The following is a 17,353-nucleotide window of genomic DNA, read 5'->3' as shown; positions in this document are numbered from 1 at the left end:
ATACATTTAATTAAATTGAAAAACTAAATATTTAAGTTGATTTTCATAATGATACTTAAATATTTTTATTTTCATGATATTTAATTAAATAAAAAAATTATTTTTAGTTGGGTATTTCCATAACAACTTAAATTTGAATGATTTTCAAAATATATTTTATTTATTTTATTAATCATTTTTCAAAATTGCATTTGATTATGCAAGATAATTTTGAATTCATCTTGAAAGATAGATTAAAGTTGTAAATTAATTATTCTAATTAAATTTGAAACAACTTAAATCAATGATCTTTTCATTTAATGATTAATTTAAAGTAAAGGAACTAAAATATATTATTAGAAATTGAATTAATTAGTCAAGAAAATCTAGATAGAAAGTATTTTTGCTTGAAGTATTTTTTCTAAGCAAAGTTTGATTTATTTTAATGTATTTTGAAAATTGTATATTTTTAGAAATACAATATATATATTTGTAGAAAATTTTAATTTGAGTTGCAAATTAATTTAAATTAATACAACTTAAATTAAGTAATTTTCTTAATATTTGTTGGAAAATTAATACTAAGATGGAAATAATTCATTTTATTTTCTTAACCATCTAAGTTTAATTTTACAAAAATTAAATTAAATTTTATTTAGAGTTTTATTCTAAATTTAAAATTTAATAAATATATATAGATTTAAAATAAATAAATAATAGAAGAAAATACATTTTAAATAATGAGCTTTATTATTATAAGATATTCGATCTCCATTGTTGGTTTTACATAGCTATTGTTTTAGTGAGTAATCCTCCCTAATGGAGGAACGTTCATTAGCAAGTTAGCGCCGTTTAATCTCGAAAGATAAGTATATTTGTAAGTTTTTTATATTAGTATTGATCACCCTAATGGTGGCGACTGTATAAGACTTACAAACGTATGAAACAATGGTGGAAGCTCATGAAATAGGAATGACCTTGACTCTCGCCTAAACGGGACAACGTCGGATTCTCTTTTCGATCGAATAAAAGGTTGCTAGAATGTTTGTCATTTAGATGAGCTGACAACTCTATTCAATGGATGATAGCTTTGACTCTCGCCTAAACGGGACACTGATATCAGTTTGTTGAAAACCTTGGAAATTATTTAGGATTGCATTTTTTAGTATTTTCTCTAGTCATTCCTACTTGCTATGTGCTAATAATTTCTGAATAAGATTTTGTGTTAAACCGTAATTGATATCTATTTATTATCTTGTAGTATCCTGAATTGCTATGTCGAATCCCATGTTATCACTGTTGACTGAAAATAAGCTAAATGGAGCTAACTTCCCAAAATGGAGAGAGAACATTAATATTGCTCTCATAGGTGAAAGTGCCATGTTTGTGTTGACTGAGCCGTCCCCTGAGCAGCCAGGTGACAATGCAACCAAAGCTCTTAAAGAGAAGTTCGAGCGTTGGCAGAATGCTAACAATAAAGCTCGATACTTCATGCTTTCCAGCATGGTTGACACCTTGAAAACAAGGTATGCTAACACTGTCACGGCTGCAGAAATCATGACGCAATTAACTGAGCTATTCGGTGTGGCATCTATTCATTCTCACTTTGACGCGACTAAGAAATTCATCAACGCACAGATGGAACCCCATCAGAATGTGCGTGATCACCTTCTCCATATGGCTAGTTATTTCCAGAAAGCCCAGAATCATGGTGCTGAAATGGATAAGACTACTCAAGTGAGTCTCATCTTGAATAGTCTGACTCCAAATTTTCTGCCCTATATTCAAATTATGTCTTGAATAAGAAGGAACAAGACTTTCATACTTTAGTCAATGACCTTCAGACATATGAAAATTTGATTGGAGGTCCCAAGAAAAGAGGGAATAAACCTCAGAATTCTGGAAATGGTAATAAGACGAGTAATCCTGAGGCACATGTTGCTTCTACTTCCAAATCCAATAATAAGAAGAAGCGGAAATATGCCAAGAAGCGAGCTCAAGCTGTGAAAGCAGCTAAGAACAAAAAGGCTGGAGCTTCTAGTGATACACCAAAAGGAAAATGTTTCTACTGCAATGAGAAAGGCCATTGGAAATCCCAATGTCCTAAGCTTCTTACAAAGAAACAAGGTATTTCTTTATAAACTAATGTGTTTTAGTGAATTATTATCCATTTGGATTATTAATTCTGGACTACTAACCTTGTTTATTATTCTTCTTATAGCTCAAGCTTCTTAAACTCGGATGCTGTCTTAGCGAGTTGGATCTGAAAGCTGGATGGTGGATGGAGGTCGTCTATGATAAAGAAGAAGCTCATTAATTTTTTTTTTGAATTAATTGTTTAGTTTTTCAAACAATTTGGATTTCAAGTTTTGGGATTTTATTCCCTGTTTGTTTCTCATAATATTGCAAACAATTTTTTTTGGTTTATAATAAAGTTTCTTTTACAAATAAATTGCAATCTATGAGTTGAGCTTCAGTACTTTATCTTATAAATCTATTACCAATTGTTATATTTATTATGTTTGTATGTATATGTGTTTTTATTATGGATACAAATTCTATAGTTATTTAAACTCCTTACAGAGTTATTACTACATAAACATAGAAATTATTTCTATGTTTTTGAATAATTGTTAATCTAGAACAATTATTGAGAATTTGTTTAATAAAAAGATCTTTTGATCTGATAGGGGTGGAGAAAAGTTAAGAATAATATGTACTTCAACGATCTTTTATATCTAATGAACTCTGGATTATATTCAACTCCACATATTCTCTATCACACTTAGGGAATCATGATCTTTACAACCTTTAGGGGTGGATCATAATCTCTATAAACTTAGGGGTGGACTTTATTCCACAGTGCTCTTTGTGACACATAATTTAAACATGGAAATAATATAATAAATTAGCTATTATCAGAATAAATCCTTGATCTTGATTATATGTTCCAGTTTAGATTTACTGTTGTAATAATTATTGATACCAATAAAGTTCTTTGATAATGTATCACATTACCTTAGTTGAGTGGGAGAATATTAAAATTCTTTACCCATCTTCGTTTGGTTGATATTTGTGATAGGAACTTAAGAACACCTCTGATAAAACAATCTAACCATTCACATGGATAGAAATAACTTATCAGAATTATGAGAATAAGATAGAAGAATTCTTGCATTGTCTATTCGAATGACTTGAGTCAAGATTTCTAATCCTCATAACATTTTTTGGTTTCTTAATTTGATTGCTTAATCTCTAGCAAGTATTTTACACTTCAAATACTAGACTGTTATGTTGTTGATGTAGTCTTAAAGAAACTTACAGTTTCAGATTAAGATAATAAGTAACAACGAGATATCCCTCAAAACAATAATAGGAGGTTAAAAGTATTATTTAACCAGACATCTACTATTGAGTGGGAGCCATCTGAGATGTAATCAAATGGGGAACATTAGGGGACAATCAAGAAAGATTTATGAAAGTGACCTATATGTTAGATATTAAGGAACTATGTATTAATGATCCTAATATCCACACCAACCCATAAAGAATTTGAGATGGTGGTTACTCTGGGGGTGGAGGAATTATTGTAGAAGAGTGTAAAAACTCATCTATAATAATTCAAGCTTCATCAGAGAAGATATAACTTTGTAAATTCAAAATTACCAGAAAGTTATTTTACTGAAGAAAATTCTACACTGCATTATCTCAATTCCAAATTTTAAAATTTGAGAGATATGTCTTCTGTTTGTTCACATGTACTTAATGGGCAGTAAGGATTTCAGTATCCCTTGATGAGTAAAGCATATAGTTAAGGAGGTTTCATAAGTTTCATGAACCTGGTTCCAGAAGTATGGATGGATTCAAGTATACTACACTTGATCAGAGGATCAAGGCAAAAGATTGATTGTAATGCACAACTTGTTTTATGTTAGTGCAAGTGGGAGTTTGTTGGGTTTTGTGCCCTAAATAAAACCCATTACAATCTGATTAGTTATCAATTTAGAATTTTGAAGTGATTTATGATTACATGTATGTTACATGTTTATGGTTTAATATACATATTTAATATATGCACAAAATCAGTTAAATCCAGAACATATAGTTATTCACAATTACAGTATTGTCAATACAGTGGAATGTGATTGTGATTATATGATTCAAAAGATTTGGTCCCTGTTCATCAGTGTTTTGGATTTACACTGATGTGATAATCAGCGATGAAGTATACTTACACTTGGAGTAAGTGTTATGTTCTTTCCAGGACATTGGTAAAGTATACTAGTTTCGAATGTATGGAGTATACATTGGACTGGACCGATATTGAACTTAGATAAGATATTATAAAGTTACCGTTGTATCTTTCCAAGTCAATATCAGAAGTTGATCTTAGATTAAGAGAATCTAAATCCTGATATGCTCAGGCTCAATCTCAGGAGTGCTATTCATGTTCTTTGATTTATTAGTTAAGCCTACTTTTGGGTCAGGGTGATACGTATATTTTGGGAACATGATAGCATAACTGAGTGGGAGTGCTGAACATAAATATGGAATCTATAGCTTCTACTGGTGTATAGAAGTAAAGTGATGATTCCCTTCGAGCTTAGTTAAATAGAAGTAAATGGATGAGCTCTTGTTTCAGTAACTATATATTAGATCACTAAAACATCATTTACAGGTAACTAAGTGTTTTAAGGGGCAAAATACATTGAGAGGTGTAAACGGTAAATTGGTCCCATCTCGATGTAAATCATCTATATAGAGGATCTTTTAATCACATTAAGATTATAACAATGGTTAAATGAGATAGCATATTGATATCGTGAAACATATAATATGCTCTATATAAGTGTGAGAGTGCAATTCCAAGTTCTAAGAGTGGATTCAACAAGGAATTAATAAGTTAGGGATTTACTTGGTAAATCGGTTCAACTTATTGGAAGCTCAACATATAGATCCATGGTCCCCATTCTAGTTGAGACTATACTGTTTGTAAGACTCTATAATTGATTTATAATTAATCAATTATAATTCTAAAAGTTAGACTATGTCTAATTTGTGAATTCTCACAGTTTAAGAATGAAATTGTAAATAAAAGGGTTTCTAGGTTTAATTATTAATTGAGAGACTTTGCATGTCTAATTAATAATTATTTTAAATGACAATATTTGTAACGTCCTAATGCTAAGGCATGCTACAGTGCTTTTTCAATTATAGTGCAATTTTTGCTAATCAAAGAATTTTCTTGAAAAACGTGTCAAATTAAAACTTTTATGATAAATATTAAACTTTGTAATATAATAAAATATTTACAAGTGTCGGGATCCCGTTTTCAAACTTTTAAAAATTAATATTCTAAAATACACAAATTACAGGTCGCACAACGACTATCAAAATACAACTTCCAGATGTCCCGAGACCGAACACTCCAAGTCGCGCTGCTAGACATGTACAATCCCGTCTGAGCTCAGGTTCACTCCTTTTCAGCCTTCGCCTTTCCTTTACCTACACATGGAAGCAGAACTGTGAGTCGACAGACTCACTAAGAAATGCATATAACATATCATATAATTTCCGACCTGTAAATAGGCACCCATACACCTCTTTACAGAGCTTAACAGATGAGTATGAACGTTCTATACTAGGGTACAACCACTATACCACATACACAACGTACCTCACTGTACGAGTGTTGGTAAGGTTTACCCCGTACTCTGAGTACCACTGAGTGATATACCACACACCTTTGCACTTCCCCGTACCCGTGTTGGTATCACTGTATCGTACTCACATCAACAATACTCACTATACCAATGCACTCTGTATCATATCCATACAAGTGTTGGTAGTGCAAATCACAATTTAAGCATGCATATACAAACACATATACATACATTCAGATAATCACATCACATATTATATTCAGTTCTTACCTGTTCCCCGAATTCAAGTGTGCTGGCCGACCTGAACGGAAATCTCGTGCTAGATGGATGCCCTAATCACATTTTGAAACCGGGTAAGTTACATGATTAAAACCCTAATCCCGGGAAACCCAAAACCAAAACCCTAGGTTCTACTATGCTCTTAATGGGTTTTTCTAACTCTGGAAATGGGGAAACACCCAACTGAGGCATCGAAATGGCGAAAATTGAGAAAATGAAAGGCCCGGGGAACCCTGCCAAAACCGGCTAGCCGGTTTTTGTGGCCCTGCAAACCGGCTAGCCGGTTTGCACCAGGTTTCCCAAAGCCATTCATTCCTTGCTCAATTCTTCACCAATTGCCATGAAACCTTCCAGAGCTCCTATTCAATGCATAAACAATAAAACCCAGCCAGTATTTCACAGAACAAATCACTAAATCTCAAATTGCCATTAAAGCTAAAAGCTTTGAACTCAATGTTCAAAGTTGCACAAAACTTAAACCAATCACCAAAACCAGCAGCTAGGACTTAAAATCAACTCAACAAGACCCTAAAATTCGAACCCTAGGCATATGAAAACCTAACAGCCCCTATTACTCAAAAACATAAGCTCAAACCAAAGAAAAAGCTTAAAATCACATCTTCAAGAGTTCTAGGGCTTTACCTCACTTGCAATAGCTTTGAATCCTTGCTTAAGCCAAAGAAATGGAAGGAAAAAATCTAGTTCTTGCTCTTGGTTTGTCCCAGCCGAAAGAGAGAGAGAGTTCAAGAGAAACTCTAATTTCTAATTTCCTCTTTTCTTGATTTTCTTCAAAATGGGAAAAAGGATTTTAATTAATCCTTATGCTGAAAATTAACTTGCCAAGTGTCAAATAATTGGGCAGCCACCTCACTCACCCCTTAACCAAAAGACTAAAATGCCCTTTAAACTTAAAACTAGGGTATTTCTAAAGCTAGGGGTAAAATGGTCAAAATCCATAATCCCACTCAATCCCGATAATTTATTTCCTCTAAAATATTTCCCACTAAGAAATAAGGTTCTAAACTTACCCATGTGATCAATCTAGCCATCCATTGCATTTTCCGTCATCGCCGAGCAAAAATTACAAAAATAACATATTTCACATATAAGCTAAATAATACCCCTAGAGTTTAATAAAATCTCTGGAATTGAGAAATTATAACTCTAATATTCATTTCTAAATATTGGGGTCCACAATTAAATTAATTCACAAATAATAATAAAATAATAAAAATTAGTGCTAATTGCCTTTACTAATCCAAATTACTAAAGCGGTCATTAAAATATTATTTAATAATCTATTTTAGTTATTAAATAATTAGTTTTGGCATTTAAATGATTAGAATTGGAAAAATGGCATTTTTGGAGAAATAGAAATAAAATTGAGGAAACTGCAAAATCCATGTGAGGCCCATAACACACCATGGCCAGCCACATGTTTGCTTGGTTCCCAATTATTATTTTCAATTTTAATTGCCATGTAATTGCTAATCAAAGCCCAGCAAAAATGGGAAGGTGGTGGATCACACTAAATAAGGCAATTAATTAATTACACAGTGAAAGAGGAAACTGCTTATTTGGAAAGTTGTGCTCTCCCCTTTCCTATATAAAGTCGCCCCTCTCTTCTCTTGATGCATGTCTTTGTGTGCAATCACTATACACGAAAATAAGAGAGAAATTTCGAAAATTCTTGTGAGAGAGAAGTGCCCACACACATCACTCAGTACCTCAATCATAGTTTAGAAGACTGTGAAGGATCACATCCAACTGAAGGAGATTCGGGCTCAGATCTTGATTATACTCTGCTACAGGCAGGAATCAAGGGTTAGAGATCTGAGTGGAAGGAGACACTTAATTCCGCTGCCATCACTGTAAGTTATTCTTAACTTTTATGTGTTTTGTTTATCGTTTTAGAAGTTCATATTTAGGTTGTTAAATCAACATACTTGTGAGTAGATCTAAGACCCTGGTAAAATTAATTCCAACAGGAACTTCATGGTTGAGTGTCCTTCACTTGGGGTGATTTCATTTAGGAAATTTCTCCATGAAGCGTGCGAGTCAGAGCAAAGCACGTTGGAAACACTTGGATTGGTCCGTGGGGGTGAGTCGTTAGTTCGGGAACCAGCTAGAGTGATGCACTCGTGTATAAGAGCCATCATTCTGTGGGAGTAAGGGCCCAATGGAGGCTTGAAGCGGGGACGTTACTGGGGTAACGTATAAAAGAACATCAGGAAGAGTAGTGGTATCACTAAAGTAAAGAAGATTACCTGCATTACTTAAGGTGATACGGTAATGATGGAGAGTACTTCATAATTGACTAGATAGTCAATATGGTATATAAGGAGACCATTGTAATTTTGGGAAAAGATTACTTTATTAAGCAATTATAGAAAGGCATACTTACCCAGAATGGGAAAAAGCTTATGAATTGAGATGAAATTTAATGGACATGTATTCGAGTGATTAGTGAATGTTGGATCATAAAGTAAGTGATTTATTAAACAATGGACTATATAATGGAGGGTAAAATGAGTTTTAAAGAGATTAACTAAATATAGAGATAGTGATGATTGCAAGAAAGTAATAGTAGCGTATGAAGCAGGGAGTGAAACCTTAGTGGTAATGATGGAAAAAAAAAGAACACGAGAGTCTCATAAGTTGATGAATCAACATCATCAACGGGAGACTCACTATAAGTTAGTGTGGTAATTTATACCAATGGGTTATCAATCTAACAAAGAATATACTTGAGGTATGTATATTTCTGGGTGTGTTGAAAAGATCATCAAGATCTTTACCAAACACAAAAAAGAAATTTTAAGATCACGAAATAATCTTTGATTAATTGTTATTAGTAGAGAATTCAGGAAATGTGTATTTCCAGTTTAGTTATGGGTACCTGGTATGAGCATTGTTGGTTACATTAATTCACTTTATAATGGTAGTTAACTGCAAGTGATTGGGGAATTTTAAAGTTGTGTCAGCTCAAGAGAAATTGATGCAAGTTAAAATAAGTAGAAATTAACAAGATTCAAGTTGATAATAAGATGGGAATTCCTCAAGTTTAAGTGAACAAAAAACGATGAGGAATTGAAAGAGGTTAATGAAGGGAGTGATGACAATTGAATTTTATCAATGAAAGAATGAAAAGCAAGAATTACAATTAGGAACGACAAAGAAGCATCTACTCTCTAATAACCCACCATGAGCTTACTTTGGAGTTAAACATACTTAACTTAGGGGTAATCTCAAGATGGAAAATCTTCTGGGGATTCATCTCAGAAAGTGTACAAGTGAGAACAAAGTACGCTAGAAAGATTCATATTAGGATGTAAAATTAGTAGTCGTTCCAGATATTATCAAGAGGAATGGATGTCTTAATAAGTAGATATTGACAAGGTATTGAGATGAGTATATAGTAGTGGATGGAAATAAGAAGTACTCTAATTGAATATCTATCAAAAATGAATACTTAACTTATTATTAAGCTAAGTCAGTAGGTCAGCTTAGGAGGCCCATATAAGGAATGCAAAGACATAATTATGAATTAGGTATTGTGGGATCTTATGATTTCGACTGAATAGTAACGGCTGGAGATACCGAGTTAATATGCTGTCTGTCAATATAGATAATTTATACAATAAATAAGAATATGAAATTCATACGAAGGAATAATCTAATCTTGTGAGATTCCAAGATTGATATCTTGGGCTATGATGTTAAGAATTAAAGAAGGTTAATGAGAACTGTGGAGATTAAAGCAAAAATAGCATGATGTTTTATTCTTGAAATGTGGATAACCTTAGAAGATCAATGGAATATTAGAAACATGTCATGGGTATATTTGATATAGGTTAGATTATTTTAGAATAATCTCTTCCTTTGACAAAGTGTTTGTCTAAAAGTGATAATTAAATGTACTATTAGTTAGGTACTTCAATAAGTGTGGTACGAGAGAAATATTATATACCTGTTTACTGAGATAAATAAGCTAGATAGCCTATCAGCTAGCCTTAACTCATGCGTTGTCCAGAGTATATAGTGTGTTTCATGTCTCCATGCTGAGAAAATATGTATCAAACTCGATCCATATTCTGAGTTGTGACGATGTTAAAGTTAAGAAAAATTTATTATATGGAAAAAAAAAATCTTGTCTAGGTTTTTGGACTAAAAAAAGGAAATACTATGAGTGAGACAATTCCACTAGTTATGAAAGTGATGTAGAAAAATAACAAGATAGAAACAACAATTTGAGAGTTAGAATCATAAATATGGGGGTAATATCCCGAATTGTTTAAACAAATTTCGAGGACGAAATTTTTATAAGGAGGCGGTAGTTGTAATATCCCAATAAGTTTAAAGGTAAATAATTAGGATTTATATTTATATTATGAATTAATCAGGTAATATTTGGGATTATGATCCTACTTCAGCATAAAATTTAAATTTTGCTATAAGTGAGTAAATAAGCGTAATTTATAAATTAAGGAGATTTATATAACATGTGTGAATGTAATATGAGCTATATGTGGAATAAAAATATATTTAGGTCCAGCGACCCTGAAGATCTAATAAGTGGATAAATAAACGTAATTTGTTAATTACAGAGATTTATTTAAAATACGTGGATATAATATGAGTTATTTGTGAAATAAAAATATTTTTAGGTTCAGCGACCCTGGAGACCCGATTGGAGGCCAAAAATGTCACAACAATTTTAGTTAAAAAATATTAATTGAATTATTGAGATAAGTTGATTTTAGAAATACCGAGGTAATTGGAATACTCGGAATTTGCTAAATACCCTAGAAATATAGATTTCTTAGTGACTAAAAAATAATAAGATAACTATTCATAATAAAAATTTTATTAATATTATATTATTATTATATTATATATATAAACTAACGTATCAGATATATATTATATGTTTTTAAAAACATAACAGAAGAAGAAGAATGAACTCTTGTTCTCTCCCTTTCGATAAAATTTTCTCCTTTTATATTTATTTTCTTCGATTTTTAACCCGAAACCTAGCGATCTAAGCTCTAGTAGTAGCGGAATAGCAAATCCTTGAAGAGGAAAAGCTTAAGGTATAGTTTAATTACGTTTTAAGCTAAAAACGATTGGCTTTATATAGGGGCTTTATGATTTAAACAGGTTATGGAGATTTTGACTTCGTAGAATTGTTCTTTGGTAACTTTGGGACTAGTTTATATGTTTACTTGTTGAATTTGAGGTGATTTTGAGTTAGAAATCGAGTTCAGAACTTTTCAAAGCTTAGTTCGAACGTTAATGACGTTTTTCATTTAAGGGGTCAATTTTAATTTTTGTTATGCAAGGATTGTAATATTTATGGTATATATGCGCCCTGTGAAGTTTGGAGTGATTTGGATAAGTTTTGGTAGTGTTTCGGTGAGTGCGAAAATTTGGATTTTCGAGTTTCATTGTTTTTAGAAATTCCTAGGAGATCAGAAATCGTATTTTTGTCCTAACTGTTGACTTGGGTGTCCGTTTTGAACGTTCTATATACCGTTTCGAAGCTTGCAACGAGCTCTAAAATATGTTGTATGTTTTAGAGCCAAAATATAAGTTTTATTTTAGTTTATTTATACCGAAGGATTTGGTAGAAAACCGTAGATTGTCTTATGTGAATATTAAGCAGTGTTTTGGGATAAACACTTATTGGTTTATCATTGTTGTGACATAGGGCCGAGATCATCGAGGATAATTTTCTACTTGGGTTGGCCAAAATGTATGAACCTGGATTAAAGGTAAGAAAAGTATATTGTACTGCATAGTACGTTGTATGTAATACAATTAGTATTGTTATGAATTGATTAATATTGAGATATAGTTAATATTGTTATATAATGAAAATAGTGATTGGTTGAGTATTGATAATGTGATAATATTATGCATGTGATATATGAGTTCACCTGATTAGGTGATGCAATTTTCTTGGCGACGTACTGGGCGTTAGTGATATATGATGAGTACCGAGCGTAGGTACGAGCTCACCTGATTAGGTGATGCGATTTTCTTGGCGACGTACTGGGCATCAGTGATATATGATGAGTACCGAGCGTGGGTACGGGCTCACCTGATTAGGTGATGTAATTTTTCTGGCGACGTACTGGGCGTAAGTACGGGCGTCAGTAACATATGATAAGTACTGGGCGTAGGTATGGACTCGTCTAATTAGACGATGCGATATATTAGTGTCAGATTGTGGCACGGGCTCACCTGATTAGGTGATGCAATTATATGATATATGGGTGCAGGTTTTTGCCACAGGCTCACTTGATTAGGTGATGCAGTTATGCGACATATGGGTGCCAAGCTATGGCACGGACTTGCCTGATTAGGCGATGCAATACAAGATTATCAGATTAAAGCATCGACCTGCCTGATTAGGCAACGTGTTGTTATGAAGATGGTTGCTTTATGAGGTAACTGTTGGAATTATTTTGCCAGGATCTTAGATCTACTCACAAGTATGTTGATTAACAACCTAAATATGAACTTCTAAAACAAGTATAAATAAAAACATATAAAGTATGAGAAATCTTACATTGAATGCAGCGGAATAATATGTCTCCTTCCACTCAGATCTCTAACCCTTGATTCCTTTCCTGTTGCAGAGTATAATCAAGATCTGAGCCCGAATGTCCTTCTTTGTTGACTCTGAATTTTCCACAGTCTTCCTCACTATGATTGAGGCATTACTTGATGTGTGTGGGCACTACTCTATCACTTAGAGGAATTTCGAAACAGAGAAGAAAGAAAGAGAGAGAGTGGCGGCTCAGGGAATTTTCTGTGAAAGGAAAATAAAGCAATTGTGTTGTGTGTGATTTATGAAGCCTTTACCTTCTATTTATAGAATACCACACAGGGTTAGGTTTGAATTACTTGGCATTAAAAATGAAAAAATAAATGATAAAGGGCAAGTTAAGTGGCTGGTCATGGCATTGTGGAAACTAGTCTTTCACTTTTGCAACTTTCCTATTTTATCATTTCTAGTTTCCCATTTTCTCAAAACCTGCCAATTCACTTATTCAACCAAATAAATGTCAAATCTGACTATTTAATAACTATAATTAATTTTTAAATAATATTGTCATTTATTATATTTATTAATTAAACTAATTAAAGTTTCTTAATTAATAAACATACCCTATAAACTCTCTATTTACAATTTCGCCCTTAATAAGTGATAAATTCACAAATAGACATAATCTAATTTGAGAATTATAATTGATTAATTAAAACCAATTAAATGAGTCTTACAAGTAATATTGTCTCAACTAGTGTGGGGACCATGGGTCTATATATCCGAGCTTCCAATAAGCAGATCAAGAATTTACATCTTAAATTCACTGACTTATTAATTCTTCGTTAAATCTACGCATAGAACTTAGAATTGCACTCTCAGCTATATAGAACGCTCTATATGTTCCACCATATAGATACGTCATTAATTATCCATTGTTATAACCCTAATTTGATCAATAATCCTCTATATAGATGATTTACACTGTAAAGGGATTAAATTACCGTAACACCCTACAATGTATTTTATCCTTAAAACACTTAACCCTGTATAAATGATATTTCAGCTAAGTGAAATGAGTACTCTGTTGGAATTTATTTTACCAGGATCTTAGATCTACTCACAAGTATGTTGTTTAAACACCCTAAATATGAACTTTCTAAAACGATAAATTAAACACATATAAAGTTAAGAAAACCTTACATTGATGCAGCGGAATTAATGTCTCCTTCCGCTCAGATCTCTAACCCTTGCATCCTTTCTGTAGCAGAGTATAATCAAGATCTGAGCCCGAATGTCATTCTTCTTCAAGTTTGATCCTTCACAGTCTTCCAATCTATGATTGAGTTACTGCTTGCTGTGTGTGGGCACTTACTCTTTCACTAGGGTCGAAATTTATGAAGAGAAAAGAGAAGAGAGGGTTTCGGCCAGGTATAGAAAGTAGGGAAGGCTCAGTTTTTCTGAAGAGAGAAATTTCTGTCAGATAACTAATGAAAAGCATGTATTTTGACTGAGCCACACTTTCTATTTATAGGCAACTACTAGGTTTAGGTTAGGAATTATTTGGCATTAAAATAATGAAAAAATCAATTTGAAACTCCACAAATAGTGGCCGGCCATGGTGTGTTAGTGGGCCCCACTTGATTTTGTAGTTTTATCAAATTTTATCTCTATTTTCTCAAAAACGCTAATTTTCCAATTCTAACCTTTTAAATGCCAAAACTAATTATTTAATAACTAAAATAGATTATTAAATAATATTGTCATTTAATTTAATTATTAACTAGACATATAAAGTCCATTAATAAATGAATAAACCTAGAATCTCTTTTCTTTACAATTTCACCCCTAAATAGTGAAAATTCATAAAATTAGACATAGTCTAACTTTAGAATTATAATTGACCAATCACGAATCAATTAATGAGTCTTACAAGCAGAATGTTCTCAACTAGAATGGGGACCATGGAGCTATATGCTGAGCTTCCAATAAGTGAACCAAATTTATCAAGTAAATTCCTACTTATTAATTCTTCGTTGAATCCACTCTTAGAACTTAGAATTGCACTCTCAGACTTATATAGAGCATATTATATGTTTCACAATGTCAATATGCTATCTCATTTAACCATTGTTATAATCTTATTGTGATTTAAAGATCCTCTATATAGATGATCTACATCAAGATGGGATTTCTTTACCGTTCTCACCCCTCAATGTATTTTGCCCCTTAAAACACTTAGCTACCTGTAAATGGTGTTTAGTGATCTAATAATTAGTCAGTTAAACAAGAGCTCATCCATTTACTTCTATTTGCTAAGCTCGAAGGGAATCATCACTTGACTTCTATACACCAAATAGGCTATAGATTCCATATTTATGTTCAGCACTCCCACTCAATCATACTATCATGTTCCCAAAATATACGTATCACCCTGACCTAAAAGTAGGCTTAACTAATAAATCAAAGAACATGAATAGTACTCCTGAGTTGAGCCTAAGCATATCAGGATTTAGATTCTTTTAATCTTAAGATCAACTACTGATATTGACTTGGAAAGATATATATAACGGTAAGTTTGTAATATCTTAACTTAGTTGCAATATCGGTCCAGTCCAATGTATACTCCATACATTCGAAACTAGTATACTTTACTAATGTCCTGGAAAGAACATAACACTTACTCCAAGTGTAAGTATACATTATCGCTGATTATCACATTAGTGTAAATCCAATAACACTCATGAAACAGGGACCAAGTCTTTTGATTCATATGATCACAATCACATTCCACTGTGAATAAACATATGATCTGGATTTAACTGATTCTGTGTGTAAATGTAATAAACATATTAAACCATTAGCATGTAAAATTCATGCAAAATTCAATCACTTCAAGTTTCTTATATTGATAACTAGTCAGATTGTAAAGATTTTTATTTAGGGCATAAAACCCAACATACTCCACCATTTATTTTTGTTTGGTTAAGCTCGAAGGAAATCATCTTTTACTTTCTATTCGCTAGATAGAAGCTATAGATTCCATATTTATGTTAGCGCTCCCACTCAATTGCACTACCGTGTTCCCAAAGTGTACGTATCACCCTGACCCAAAAGTAGGCTTAACTAACAAATCAAATAACACGAATAACACTCTTGAGATTGAACCTAATCATATCAGGATTAAGATCATTTGATCTAGGATCAACTAAGTGATATTGAATTGAATAGATATTACGGTAAGTTTAATAAATCTATATCAAAGTTTAATATCGGTTCATTCCGATGCATACTCCATGCATCCAACCCAAGCTTTACTTTAACCAATGCTCTGGAAAGAACATAGCATTTCTCCAAATGCAAGTAAACTCTGTTGCAGATTGTCATATCAGTAAAACCCCAGTGTTCTGATAAATCTAGAAATCTTTAATCACATAGTCATGTTTACTTTCCAATGTGTTGACAACACAATAAACATGATTAAGTATGTGAAAAGGGTTTGGATGAATTTATAAATCAAATAGACAAATAATTGATAAGGTGAACCAAAACATACACAAATGAATGAAAAATATTTCTGTTTCTTTATTGATATTGAATAGTCTGGATTACATTGAAATAGAGTTTTATTTAGAGCATAAAACCCAACAGTAACATATATATATTATTTATATGATTAAAGGAATATGAATTCCATTATTGGTATAATAGTTTTGTATTACCAAATATCTGTATACTGATGTTTATTCGTGGCAGATGCCAGTAGTAATTTGGATTTCATCTTATGAACAATGTGTGATGGTTTGACTCTTATTGTGTATAAATGATAATATTCGAATAATAAATTATATGATTGTTACTATTACTTTTCTTGTTGAGTTCTTGTGACTCACGGGTGCTATGTGGTGCAAGCAAAGGCAAAGAAAAGCTAGATCAACCATGAGGTGACAGTCTTCTCAAACAATGTACATATTGACCCCACCGGCATGCGTGCCGAGTTGTCAAGAGTTGTTTTGGGCTAGTTGTATCTGCTGTGTATTTTGATTTTGTGTTTAAATGGTTGTCGTATATATTTCTTTAGCAAAACTTTTTATAACAAGGATCCCTGAAACATACTTTTTATGTCGTTATAATGTCCGTTTTTAGTATTTTCTTTTGGTCAAGTTTTTAATATTATCACGTTTTTAATAATTAATTATTCTACTAGTATTAAATTAGTTTATAAAATCACACACATGACGTCCCTATAGATTAGGGCGTTACATTTATAATTTTAAATTATAAAGAGTTTTGCTATAAAAAATTTAATAATTTAGGGAAAAAAATTTGTTAAAAGATCCTTATTTAATAATAAATTATGAAAAATTAATTAATAATTATAATTAATTTACTTTTAAAATATTTTAATTTTCATTAAAGTTTTATAAGGAAATAAATTATTAGGTGACTATTAGGTTATAAGTTAATTATTATTTATTTTTATTTAATTTCTAAATTAATCACAATCATTCCATAGTAATCTATTGGTTAAAAAAAATGTAACCATGATGGTTACATATATTTAATGTAACCATTGAAATCTCCTATATATATGTTTCTTGGTAGCTGATGGCATTTTATGCCTCCTACATTCTTGATAGTTGAATCTATTTTTGACTCCTATTACTTATCTCCTTTAGTGATAGCATTAGTGCCTCCTAGCTTCTATTTTTATTTATCATTTTAGTTGATGGTATTTTGTATCTCCTAAAATCTTATTATTATTACTGTTACTACTACCACTGTTATTATAGTTAGTTGATGACATCTTGTGCCTCATAACTTTTATAACTATCAATTTTTGTTATTGTCATTTTTTTATTTATTGTATTTAGTTAGT

This window comes from Cannabis sativa, chromosome 2 (genome assembly GCF_029168945.1).
Source record: "Cannabis sativa cultivar Pink pepper isolate KNU-18-1 chromosome 2, ASM2916894v1, whole genome shotgun sequence".
Taxonomy (NCBI): Eukaryota; Viridiplantae; Streptophyta; class Magnoliopsida; order Rosales; family Cannabaceae; genus Cannabis; species Cannabis sativa.
This window is presented reverse-complemented; position numbering follows the sequence as displayed.